General features: G+C 46.7%; 1 protein-coding gene across 2 annotated transcripts in view; it reads right to left on the reverse strand.

Moving 5' to 3' along the window:
• Nucleotides 1-13,977, reverse strand: part of RNF13 (ring finger protein 13) — a 107,298-nt gene that overhangs the window by 51,440 nt on the left and 41,881 nt on the right. The window lies entirely within an intron of this gene.

Here is a 13,977-nt window from a genome sequence, read left to right on the forward strand (position 1 = left end):
CCAATACAACTTGCATACAACACACACTCACTTTCCACCTTCAAAGAAAATAAAGCTTGTCTGGCTGTATAAAAGGTTCTTCTGACTATAAGCTCAGCTCCTTGCAGGCTGTCAGCAATACGTTTAACAGTTGTCAATGATGATCCTCATCACAAGCTTGAGAAACAAGTAATGTAACATATGTTGGATTTCAACATGCAGCACCACCTCTTGACAAAACTTTTCTCAAACAGGACACTAAACTAAGTAGCATGTTGACCTGTTAGAATAAGTATCAGGCCAACATTTCAAAGAATTTTGCTCGTGTAAAATGAAATTTTAAAAATGGATTGTTCACAAACAAGGGGATTTTATTGCTGCAGCAGGGACAAATACATACACAAATATTTCAACATATAAACCAACCATATTTAGACTAGATTTCCTCTGATCGCCATCCTGATAGAGATCAGCCTAAGATTCCACTTCCTACTATTGACTCCCACAAGTTAAACTGAATTCCAGCAACTTCAGGTCAGGAGCTCCTTGTACTCAAACAGCCTTGCCTGGAGTTCTTTAGACTGCATCCGATCAGCTGTCATAGTTCTGCAGAAATCCCAGCAGACTTACGGTCAGATGGTAGTTCTCAGTAGGGCTCTCTCCTCTTTCACCATTGCTTTACCGTAGTTTAGCAACAAAGGACCTTCACAGAAAAATCCTGAGACTGTTTCATGACTTTCCTTTATTCATTAGTTACCTATACTGTAGCAAGTTAAGCTTTCTGTAGAAAGTTATATTGTAGAAAGTTAAACTGAAAAGCTAGAATGTCCATTGTTACTATCATAACCTTTGATTCCATTACCTATTCAATGCTAGGGGACATGAAAAAAATCTGCTTGTAAATGCATAAAGTTGTAGCCTGAAAACTAAATATCAGTGTATTGATTTTTTTGTCAAATGAAGGAAAGCAACTGGAAGCTTGCTATTACTAAAATCATTGTCAGCAAACCTGAGCCCAAACTATGGCCCTTAGAAATAGTGATGTTCTGGTGGGAGAGGTGACTGCCTATTGTGTCCTTTACCACAGTTGAAGGAAGTATTATACCTTAAACAGCAGATATAACTAAATACAGATACACTGCAAAAGAAGCTCATCACCCAAACAGGCACACTAATGCATTTTTTTGTGAAATATCCCCTCTCCAGTCTGATCCTGTAATCAAAAAATACCCTCAATTATTCCAGTGAATTAGGCTCCAAACAGGAAGGCTCTGGTTATAAGGGACAGACAGTGAAAAGTATTAGGGACTTAAAACAATGGAGAATTATATACTTATGAGTACGGTAAAACAGTGTGGAGGACACTAGGGAGAAGTCCATAAGGGAATTTGAAATGTCAACCTGCATCAAGATCAGAGTGTACTGTTGCAGTAAACTGGCATTCTTTGGAAAAGAAGAGAGGGGGTTTTACTGAAGTATTAAACTCTTAAAAGGACAGAAGATGGATGTTCAAGGGCTATTTGAATCCGTGTTAAATACAAGAACAAAAGGAATATTTCTAGGCACCTAAAAACTGAGATGGAATTCTTTACTTAGAGAAAACATAATTTACGAAATAAACTACCCTTATTAAGGCAAGGAGAAAGAAGTATAATATATTGGGCATTTGACAATTACGAAATGTTTCACAGACTTGCTAATGCACAATTCTAAAAAATCAAAAGTGTAGATTGTGTCGGGAGAGCACAAGGCTGCTGACTTCTGAAATATATATATAATGGGCTGGTATGCTGTGATGAAGCACCAAACAATCAGGAAAAGGAAGTGCTGCAGTACTTCAACCTTCACAGTGGGTAGCACTGCATCTACCTCCTTTAATATGGCATGACAGTGCATCAGTGGAAGTGGCAGACTGAGAAGACTGGTTGTATGAGAGGGGAAAGAGATGCAGCAAACAGGAGGATAAAGGAGGAAAACAGGAAGTAAAACAGAAAGAGAAAGCACTATAACATTGGGGATTAAATGCTTCCAACCTGCCTCTTTTTTCACAGAGGATGTTGAGTACACTATCAATCCTAGAAAGCTGATTCCTCTTGAGGGCTTAATATAATGAGGTATGCACAGAGTATAATAAAAGAGAAAAATGGCTGACCAGAAAAAAGACAAGATGGGTGAAATAATAGCTTTTACTGGACCAACTTCTGATGATGAGATACAAGCTTCTGAGCTGACACAGCATTATATAAGTATAAAAGCTTGCCTTTCACTAACAGAAGTGGGTCCAATAAAAGCTATTACTTCATCCATCTCCTAAATATAGGATCATCGCAGCTAAAACAACACAGAGAGAAAAATGGACTAGACATAAGTGGAGGCTATGTTAGTCTATATGTTAATCACTTTTTTACACAAACTTATCTGTATCTTCAATACTCATTTGCATTTTATATTCCTCACTCTATCAGTTCTTAACCTAGATCTTCCTACACCCTGATTTCAATAAGAAGTTCTAAAAGGCAAGAAGCATAGAAATAGTTACACTTTTTTTCCATATGATTTATGCTGTGGATTTTTAGTCCCATTGTAGACCAGGAATTACCCGTGTGTGTGTGTGTGTGTGGGGTGAGGGGTGATATACACCAGTCAGAATCATTACTTCTGATGTTATCAGATGATTCACTTCTCTTTTAAGGGTAATCATATGTAAAAGGTACCCAGGCCTTGGTAAAAATAGCAGTGGCACAATGTATCCTCTACTGGGGCTACATCTAGACTGCAAGCTTCTTTCGAAATAAGTTTTTTCGGAAGAGATCTTCCGAAAAAACTTCTTCCAAAAGAAAGCATCCATGCACAAAAACGCATCAAAAAAGCGATCTGCTTTTTTGAAAGAGAGCGTCCAGACTGACTGGACACTCTCTCACATAAAAGGTACCCGGAACCACTTCAGGCAGGGCTTTAGGTCACCAGTTGTTTCTGAGTGCTGGTGCCTGAGCCTTACAGAGACACGCGTTTAAAGGGACCCCCTGGAAAGCTGTTTCTCTGCTTCTGCTGCGTGCTTGCTACCTCTTCAAGAGACAGCAAAGCTGCCGCAGTACCTGCTGTGGCTGCCCACTTTTTTGGACACCTCAGCAGCTTTATCCTTTGTGCCATGGAGCCGGAGCTGCTCTTGGGCATGTGATGGCCCCACATGGCCATGCTGCAGTTTCTGCAGCACTTTTTGCTGGCTGCCTTCCTGGTCCTGCATGAGCTCGAACCCAAGCTCATTCTTGGGACCCTCTTCCTGGGTGCGGGAGCCACACTCTGGCAACAACACCCCACAACAAAAGACGTTTTTGGAGGTTCAACATCAGTTTGAACTAGTGGGACGACCAGCCATGGTTCCAAAACTTCCTCATGCAGAAGCTACGTGCCTGGCTCGCCCCCAGCCTACAGAGACGCGACACCCAGCCTGCCATCACCCTGGAGAAGCCGGTTACAATCACCATCTGGAAACTTACCACCTCAGGGTATGTCTACACTACCCCGCTAGTTCGAACTAGCGGGGTAATGTAGGCATACCGCACTTGCAAATGAAGCCCGGGATTTGAATTTCCCAGGCTTCATTTGCATAAGCGGGGCTCCGCCATTTTTAAAACCCCACTCGTTCGAACCCTGTGCCGCGCGGCTACACGGGGCACGAACTAGGTAGTTCGAACTAGGCTTCCTAGTTCAAACTACCGTTACTCCTCGTGGAATGAGGAGTAACGGTAGTTTGAACTAGGAAGCCTAGTTCAAACTACCTAGTTCGTGCCCCGTGTAGCCGCGCGGCACAGGGTTCGAACGAGCGGGGTTTTAAAAATGGCGGAGCCCCGCTTATGCAAATGAAGCCCAGGAAATTCAAATCCCGGGCTTCATTTGCAAGTGCGGTATGCCTACATTACCCTCCTAGTTCGAACTAGGAGGGTAGTGTAGACATACCCTCAGACAGCTATGGGTCGGTGGGCAACCAGTTTGGCGTGGGGAAGTCCACCATCGGGGCCCTCCTCAAGGAGGTAAGGCACTCTGGGGGTACAGTCCCTGTAGGGGGAGGAGGGGGAAGTGCTGGAAAAGGGGGACCCTCAGGAAAGAAGGGTGGGGGTGAGTGGGGATGGGGGAAGCCCCGCCCCTGGGGGGTTGTGTCATCCCACCCTCACACAGGCCAGCTGCTAGGGGTGGGGGCGGAGATGGCCTCATGGGGGGGGTGGCTCCTGGGGTGTTTGGGAAGGGGGTGGGCACCTCTCAAGGGCTCAGGCACTCCCTCTCTCATTCTCTGTTTTGTGTGTTTGTCGCCTTTTGCAGGTTGTGAGGGCCATCAAATTGATCCTGCTGTGGAGGGTCATCCACCTGGGAGACCTGGACCCGATCATGGCCAGATTTGCTACTCTAGGGTTCCCAAACGGTGCTGGAGCCGTAGATGGGACACAAATACCGATCCGCGCACCTGAGCATTAAGCAGCCCAGGCTATTAATAGGAAGGGCTACTTCTTGATGGTGCTGCAGGCTCTGGTCAACCCCCGTGGTCAGTTCACAGACATTTTTGTTGTGTGGCTGGGGTAGGGCACAGATGCCCGTGTCTTTCATAACTCTAGGCTGTACGGGAGGCTGGAGGCAGGCATGTTCTTCCCCCGCTGTGAATTCGCCATTAGGGACGTGCAGGTGCCATTGTGCATCATGGGCGACGTGGTCTATCCCGATTCCATGGCTCATGAAGCCTTATACAGGACACCTGGACCACAGCAGGGACCAATTTAATGCCCGCCTGAACCTGGCCAGGATCCAGGTCGAGTGCCCCTTCGGCTGCCTCAATGTGTGTTTCAGGTGTCTGCTGACCTGCCTCAACGTGGGGGAGCACAACATCCCCGAGGTGGTAGCGGCATGTTGTGTCCTCCACAACATTGTGAAGAGGAAGGGGGAGGCCTTCCTCCCAGGGTGGGGGGCAGATGCTGGCCACGAGGGGTGACCCTTCGAGCAGCTGCAAACAGCTGTCGTACACCAGGACCATCAGGTCAGGGTGAGCATGCAGGAGGCCCTGAGGGAGAGATTCTCTCAAGGACCCCAGTAACTTTCCCCAGGGCCTCCTCAATAGGGGCCTCCGGCTTACTGCCCTATCCCTTCCCCACCACAACCCCTCCCTTCATCCCTTCCCTGACCTCTCAGTAAAAACACCTGTTGGAAACCAAACAAAATGAACTATGTATTGATCTTTCATTTAAAAAAGCTGGGGAGGGGGGCTCATAACCTGGAGGGAGAAGGGGGACTTGAACTGGCGTGGGGGCAACTGGATGCATCAACTCAGGTGTGAGGACCTTGTTGGACTTGGGGTTGGGTGGGTCTGGCGGGTCTGGCAACAAAGAGAGATGGACAGGAGGGGGGGCTGGAGTAGGGTCAGGGATGACAGGAGGATTGGGGGAGGGGGAATGGGCATCAGTTGGGGAAGAAGCAGAGGCATCGCTTGAGGAGGGAGCAGAGGCATTGGTTGGGGGGCAGAAGAAGGGGGAATGGGCATAGCAAGGGGGCAGGAGGGTGGCAGAAGCAGTGACAGCAGGCGGGTGTGTCATCATGTTGCGCATGAAGGCGCACATGGTATCACACTGCTGCATGAGCTAGTCCCATGTGTGGTTCCGCCACTCTGTGTCCTCGCGGATCTTCTGCGCGAGGGTCTGCTGCATGTCGTGCAGGATGCTGCCACATGAGGTCTTCCTGGACCCTGGCATGCATGCAGATACCCCGGGCTCTGGCGGGTGGCTCGAGTGGCGTGGCTCGCCCTTCAGTCCCAACTAGTCCGGCTGTGGAGAACACACAGAGGGAAAGGCGGTCAGCGATCCATGCAGACATTGTCCCTGAGGCTGGGCCCTCCTCTGTGAGCAGCGACCAACAGTCCTCAGCCCAGAGGAGGGGGATATCCCAGGAGCAAGGCCATGTGTGGCCTGCACAGCAGGCCCTTCTTCACAGGGGCCCAGAGCTGCCAAGGGGACAATGCTACCCGCTTCCCACGCCCCCTTCCTCAGCCCATGGACAAGCAGGCAAAGGAAGTGTCTGACCATAGTGGGATACCTTCATGGGCGGGAGAGGAGCCGGGAGCAGCCTGGCCCTCACTGGGGTACGCGCACACACACCTGCGGCTCGCAGCGCTGTTCGCGGGAGCGGGTGCTGCCTCGCACATGCAGGCATGACCACGTGCTGTGTGCGGCACTCAGTGTGTCTGGGGTTGTGCCTGCGCCCTTGTGGCTAGCCTGCTTCCGCCTGGGGCCAAACATGTGTAGCCTCCCGAGTCTGGCAGCAGGATCCCACCCATGCTCAGGGGCTGCCTGCTGAGTCACTGTGGCGCACACTAATGCTGCACATGATTTCATGTGCATGGACTGTAGCACGATGTCCAGCCCGAGCGACGCTCGTCCCCCGCGTGCACACCTCCCACACCCTATGTGAGTGACAAACTGAGAACACTCACCTGAATATCCCTCCCCCGCATCAGACTAGGTCTGGGAGACATCCTGGCTGATAGGCACCAGCTCCAGAGACAGGGTGACAGTGTCCATCTCCCCCTCCTGCTGTCCCTGGTCGTCGTCCTCCTCCTCCATAACTCCAGCCAAGCAATGACAGGGGTCTCAAGGCCTGAGTCCATGATGTGGGGAAATGTCCCTGGTAGAAGGGGTACGTGTGGGATCCTGCCCCTGAGCATGAGCTGCACTGTCTGGCCCTGACGTATCCCTGACAGAGCTCTCTGACCTTACTCCGGCCTTGTTCTAAGGTCTGGGGTGGGTGTATGTGCTCCGCCATGGACTTGGCCATGCGCTCTAAGATGTCCACATTGTGCTGCTTGAAGCGGAGATCCTGCAGTATCTTCTTCTTGCCCCACAGCTTGAGGGACAGGCTCTCTGCTCTGGACCAGGAGATTGCCCACTTCTTGGTCCTCCTGGGACCCCTGGGGCTGTTTCCTGCAAGGGCCGAGGCGTTTTGGGAGGCTTGTGGCTGTGCCATCAGAGAGCAGGCCTGTGGCAGGGAGAGCCAAGCCGTCAGGGTGCTACTCCCAGGCTGGTTTTCTGCCACAAGGCTTGTCCAGGGTACCTGCAGCTTTAAGAGGGGCCAGGCGACAGGAACTATAGAGTTGTGATTACTTTGGAAAGTAACTTCCTAGTTCGAACTACCTAGTTCGTGCCGCGTGTAGCCGCGCGGCACGGGGTTCGAACAAGCGGGGATTTAAAAATGGCGGCACCCCGCTTATGCAAATGAAGCCCGGGAAACTCAAATTCCGGGCTTCATTTGCAATTGCGGTATGCCTACATTACCCTCCTATTTCGAAATAGGAGGGTAGTGTAGACATACCCTAGGGGACATGAATGAAATTAATAGGCAGCAGGTTTAAAACAAACAAAAGGAAATGTTTCTTCACTCAGCGTTCAGTCAATCTGTGGAACTCCTTGATAGAAGATGTGGTGAAGGATAAAACATTAACAGGGTTCAAAAAAGAGCTAGATAGATTCATGGAGGTTAGGTCCATCAATGGCTACTAGCCAGAATGGGTAGGAATGGTATCCTTAGCCTCGGTTTCTCTGGAGGTGGGTGACAGGGGAGGGATTAACATGAGGATTACCTGTTGTGATCCCTCCCTCTGGGGAATCTGGTATTGGCTATTGCTGGCAGGCAGGATACTGGGCTAGAAGGACTCAGTATGGCCATTCTTATGTTCTTATTGTCAGAAAACAGGATACTGTTTAACAACAAATGTTTGCAAATACAAAATAAGTTTATTCTTTCAAAAAGGTCAAGTGGGCATGCAAATTTGACATTTCAATGCAGCCTCCACTTTTTTTCATAAAACAGATCCACACTATAAACTTACTTAATACTAAAATATTATTGGCAAAGATGGAAAATCCAATTTTTTTTTACTAACCAAATTTATTCCTAGTAGATATCTTTGTCATGGCATATGTACAGAAGATATAGGCAGAAACAATATGGGACAGATCCTCCAGCTGGGGTAAAGTGGTGTAGCTCCACTGAAGGCAATGAAACTATGCTAATTTACACTGAGAATCTGACTCAAAAACTATTTCTGCTATGATATGGTTAACTGTTGACATAGCTCACTAACAGACAGGAATGCGAAACACAGAAGGAAAATCTATTCTGAAACGTAACCTAACATTCAACCTGTCACTTTCCTTTTCTGGTCCTTTTAATTGGAAACACACTAAAAATATTGAAGTGATCTACAACTGCCCACATGTGAATACACTATAAATCAGTGAACCAGTTCAGTGCCTCAGTTGCATATTTTTATTTATATAAATTGAGTCTCAAAAGCAATTGAAACGGCTTTCTATCTGACATGGTAGTTCTGCCCCAGGATTCCATACCATACATGGCAGGAAAAGCTACTAGATAAGAAAGCTGCTCTTTATTTGGCCTCCTCTCCAGTTCTGAGCAATATGTCAAAACATTCAGAGCCTGAACCTTTTAAAGTAGAGTACAGAATAGCTTGAAGGGTCTCCGTTCTTCTAACTAACTCCCACTGACCTACTGTTGTTCACGGTGCTCAAGCTCTGGTACTAGGGCAGTTTAAGGGGACAAGTTCAATTTTCAGAAAAATGCAGAAACCTTTTCAATAATAATGCTTTATGTATAAAACAGCATCCTCTTGAGAAAGAGTAAAGCCAAAATACAAAGTGTGGAATGTGTACAGTTATTGATCAGGTCTGTGTTTCTTTTTTATAGATATAAAATATTAAAAGAATGATCAGAATCATAGAGTCTGAACTTTTTTATTACCAAGATCCTAGAAAAAATATTTTTTGTCATGCAGGTGACATGTAAAACATTTCTTTAATAATCCCATCACCCTTGAAAACAGAGCACAAGCATCTCTTCCCAAGAAAACACAAGCCATAATTAAGGGCTTTGAATATTATATTATTTTCAGCACTTAATTTGTCTTTAGAATAAAAACACTACACAAGCAGAATAAATCATATTCTAAAAATATTCTTTGGCCATAATTACCCTGAAAATTCAAATCTACAAAATTGTGTGTTAAACGATATTGTACAAAGAGACTGACACAATAGCCACAGCTGTGTGTTTCTTCCAGCCAGACAGCAGAGAATGCCTCCCTTACATTCAGTGATCCCAAGTGATAGTAATTAATTCCCAATTAATAGCAGTTTCCCGTGTGTGTGCGCGCACGCACCCTGATCTACTCCCACCTCCAAGGAGCTGGAGGATGGTGTGCAATGTGAGAAACAGGCGAGACCTGTGAATAAGCAAAATCATGAACAGTGAATTGCAAACATCTCCTGTAATGTTTGAATATCCTACACACAACTTCAGATGACATTGCCACAGCAGTTGGGCATGTATAAAGACTGCTGATTGTTCATTTCATTGCTGGTTAGTATGCAAAATGCACAAGGCTAGTTTAAGGTTTCTAACTTTCTATCTGCACAAAAGTAAATATTCCTGCCTTGCCTCTTTTCCAAGGTTCTCCCCCACTGGCTCCATCCCCTCTTCTTCGTTGCTTAATCTCTTCTTACCTCTCTCACTTTCGGTTGGCTGGGATAGCAGGTTGGAATGCGTGCAGGGAGGGGGCTGTGAGAGGGTTCTCGTGGAGGTGTAGGCTCTGGGGTGGAGCTGGCAATGAGGGTTTGGGATGCAGGAGGGGAATCCAGATTGAGACAGAGGACTGGTGTGTGAGAGGGGGTGGAGGGTACTGGCAGTACTTACTGTGACTCCCAGAAAGCAGACACTAGGCCCATGCAACTTCTAGGCGCAAGAACACTTCATGTATTGCCCCCACAACTGCAGCTCCCATTGTTCATGGTTCCTGGCCAATGGGAGCTGTAGAGCCAGCACTTGGAGAAGATGCAGAACATGGAGCTCCCCTGCAGCCAGGCGGGTAGCAAGTCTGCCTTAGCCCTGGGCTTCCGCTGCACTGCTAATCAGACTTTTAATGGCCCAGTCAGCAGTGCCAAGTGGAACAGCCAGAGTCCCTTTCTGACTGGATATTCTGGTTGAAAACCAGATGTCTGGCAAATCTAGACTAATTCTGTGTTTCTAAAGCTACCTGGCTAAATTCTGCTCTTTTACCCCCACGTAAATTCAGAATAATTCCTCTTCAGTAAATGGTATTGTTCTCAATTTCCAATAAGTAACTGAAACTGGCGGCTGCATATGGGCCTTCATTACAAGAGAATAACCTTACTGTACTGTTTGTCACAACAGCAATTATTTATTGTAAAGCAGGGGTGGGGAACCTAAGGCCTGGGGCTGGATGTGGCCCCTGGCTTGCATCCCCTGGGGCTCAGGCTCCCTCCCCCAGCATTGGAGAGTCTGTGCTGGTGAACCAGCCCCAAACACACCCCGTGGGGCTGGAGCACTCAGAAACCGTTAGCCTGAACCCCCTAGGCTGTGGTATGTGAGGGGAGTGTCTTTCTCCTTCTCAGTCAGGGGCCACATCAGTGAAGGTTTGTTTGGTTTTTTTGCTTCTCACTTGTGTGCAGCCCCTGACTATTTTTTTTTATGGGTCAGCAGCCCCCAACCCAAAAAAGGTTCCCCACCTGTTGTAAAGGAAACTAGCAATTGAAGTTTTGTAGTTCTTGCTGCTATAGGCACTGAAATCATAGGGGAGATTCACAGACAATGTGTGATGGGGCGTACTCTCCCTGCACTGAACAGGAGGGGGTTAACCCAGCCCTGAGGGCTGAGAAAGCCACACTCCCTTTACCCACTGGGCATGCTTGAGCTGCACAGCTATAAAAGAGAGCAGTTCTGCTCAGTTGGGGCTGATGATTGGAGGGAGAGGATGTATATTGCCAACTCCAGGCAAACAACGACTACCCAAACACCAAGGTGCTACCATGCAGGCTGGAGGCCAGATGCTCCCAGAGTCCTCACAGGCTCCTGAGGCATGCAGGAGCCGCATGAACCCTGACAAAGCAGAGGAGAGGGAGATTCATGATGAAGCTGCGACAACTGAAGCAGGAAGCAGCCCAGGGACAGCTAGGGCTGTGAGTTAGCCAACGCTAGGGAGTCAGTGTGTTTCAGATGGAGCTTTTCCCCATTGATTCGGTGGTTAGAGAAAGCCACTAACAGGGCCCTGGGCTAGATTCCAGTGGAATGCAAGGGCCTGGACCCCCTTGTTGGGGGATGTAAACCTTTCCCCTATCTATCGTCCCTCGAGAGACTCTGATGATTGGGTTGCATTACCCCACAAGGAGGAGCAAGTTAAGAGTCTGGACTATTGAACTGTGCTGTCCTGAAAATAGGGGCAAGTTAGAGGCTCTGACAATTGGGTCACTCTGCCCTGGGGACTAGGGGGTGAGGGCATACAGATTTTGGTGGGTGGAGTTAAAGACATGGACTGGGGAACAAAAATGGAGAATACAAGAGTGACAGGTGTGAGACTGACACCCTCATCCTGCCCTGAACTGGGTCTTCTCTCCAGCCATGTGACACCATCATTTTAGATTCCATATAGAAAAATATCTTGTCAGTGCTGTTGCTATAACTTGCTTCCCTCTTCAACACAAACACTAAGGGTATGTCTACACTGCATGACTATTACCCCAGGTCATTATTTCGAAATATTTTGCAAAATAACGGGCACTCTATGTCACCATCCTGTTAAACCTCGTTGCACGAGGGATAAGGGATAGCTTGAAATAGTGCGTTATTTTGAAATTTGGCACTGCGTAGATGCACCAAATTTCAAAATAAGCTATTTCAAAATAGATTCGACATAAGATTGTGTAGCGCAAATTGCGTATCTTATTTCGAATTTAGGGTGCTGTGTAGACACACCCAAGACATGAAATAATAGCAGCTGTCGTCCAATATTGCACTCAACTGTGAAATTCTAAGGTGAGACATGATGCAGGAACTGAAAAATCCTGTATTTACCACTGAAAGACTTTTTGAAGGTATATTTCATTTTTCAGTCGCTATCACTGAATGTGAATTATGAATCCACTTAAAGCAAGGACTCCTATCAAAACATGAAAGGTAGATTAGACCAAATTCCCCTAAAAAAACTCATTTAAAAATCCCAATTTTGACAAACTGGAATATATTGTTTAAACTGAATTTGGATAATCTTAAAATTAAAGATTATAAGTGACAATCATAAAATTGTATCTATTTAGCACCAACAATGTTCGAAGTACTTTGCAGATGAGTAAGTCAACAAGATTCTTGTCACAAGAAATTTACAATGTACAGATAAAAGATGGGAGAAGGGATGCAATATAAACCAAAAATCACTGAATAGTGAATTTCAGCAGGTAGCATGTTAGTTTGGCAATTGTTTTTCTTTTTGCTTAGTAGTTCTGGAGTTTACTCTTTTTTAAGTCTAACTTCATTGCCTGGGAGGCAATGGCTGTAGCCTTCTGATGTCTGAAAGCAATTTCATTAAATGAAACAGACAACAAAGTAACACTGTTAGTATGCTTGTTTGATCATTTTTTACTTTGGTACTAAAAGTACTACATTTATTAGCACATCTCCTTTTAACTTTATCCTCGCTGGAACCATTGGCACTAATCAAACTTCTAAGTGCACATAAGATTTCACTTGTTCTGACACTTCACTGCTGCATTTCATATATTGTCTCTTCCCAAAATCACTTCATTTTCTTGACATTTATTTCAAGTCCAAGTTGACTACACCAATATACCGTGGTAGCAAAGAGTATCGTTAATTTCAAACATGTTTGCCATTTATACACTGTTATCTGCTCAAGCTAAGGATCTTATCTCCAGATCATCTATCATCATACTCTCCAACTTATTTGCCATTCTTAAAGTCCAGTTTAAGAATATGATGATGCCACTTTGTTTACACCAAACTTTAACTTGAACCAGTTGCTTAATTTTTCACCAATTCTTACAATATGTAAGAATGACGGTATTTAGGGCTAAATCCTGCTCTAACTCCAAGGAGTGGTGCAATGGCAAATGGCATGGTGGGTACAGGTGATACATTCAGCACTAGAATCTTCTCTTCAGCTCAGGGCAGTATCACTCAAAGTGGACATGAGGGAAAATATGTTCTGAAAGTCCTTACTGCTCTCTAAAAAGGAGTAGAACACACAAGCAGCTAGAACAGGTTGACTCTCTCTGGTCTGGCAACAACTGTGGTCCAGCAGGACCATGAATGTTGCTGGTCTAGAGTGCCCCAGCAGAGAGGCTGCTGGCAGCTGGGAGCAAAGCTGGTTGGTGGGGCCAGCAGAGCCTGCAGCCAGCCAGGCTGGGAAGGTGGCAGGGCTGCCCGAGTCCTCAGGGTGGGAGTAGGGGGCACCGCCGAACCCATAGCCAGCAGGGCCAGGAAAGATGTGTGCGAGGTGCTGCAGAACACACAGCTTGTGGGGTTGGGAAGCTGGCAAGGCTGCCAGAGTCCACAGGGCAGGAGGGGCTGCTGCTGAGCCTGCAGCCGGTGGGGCCAGGAAGGGGGATGGGCTACAGAGCTCACAGCTGGAGGAGCTGCCAGAGATATCGGGGCTGCTAGGGCTGCAGAGCCTGCAGAGCTTTCACAGGCAGGGGCAGCAGTGGTAGGTAGCAGGGGAGAAAGCCTGCCTTTATACTAGTACATATAGGCTCAATCTCCACTGCCAGCATTAGCAACAGTGGAAGCTACAATGCAGACAGAGTTCAGGAATTTTAACCACTATCCTATAACCATGCTCTGAACAAATGACATGGTGGTAAAAATGCCCGAACCCTGTTTTATCCTATGAAAATCAGTGGCAAATTACCAGGAACCATTTTTGATCGAGCACAGAAGTCCCAACAGGCCAGCATGGTCTTGTTGCCCCCATACAACAGATCCATTTTCACTCTTACAAAGTAATAAATATCAAAGCTAGATATTCCCCAAAAACAAATTACTCTAGTCTCTAATTTTCCATTCTCATATGGAGAGCCTTTCACTTTAGTTTCCTCAATACTTACCAGCTACAGACATTATTTCCTGAACAAATGGCAC

Source organism: Pelodiscus sinensis, chromosome 10, assembly GCF_052426305.1.
Source record: "Pelodiscus sinensis isolate ZL-2025 chromosome 10, ASM5242630v1, whole genome shotgun sequence".
NCBI lineage: Eukaryota > Metazoa > Chordata > Testudines > Trionychidae > Pelodiscus > Pelodiscus sinensis.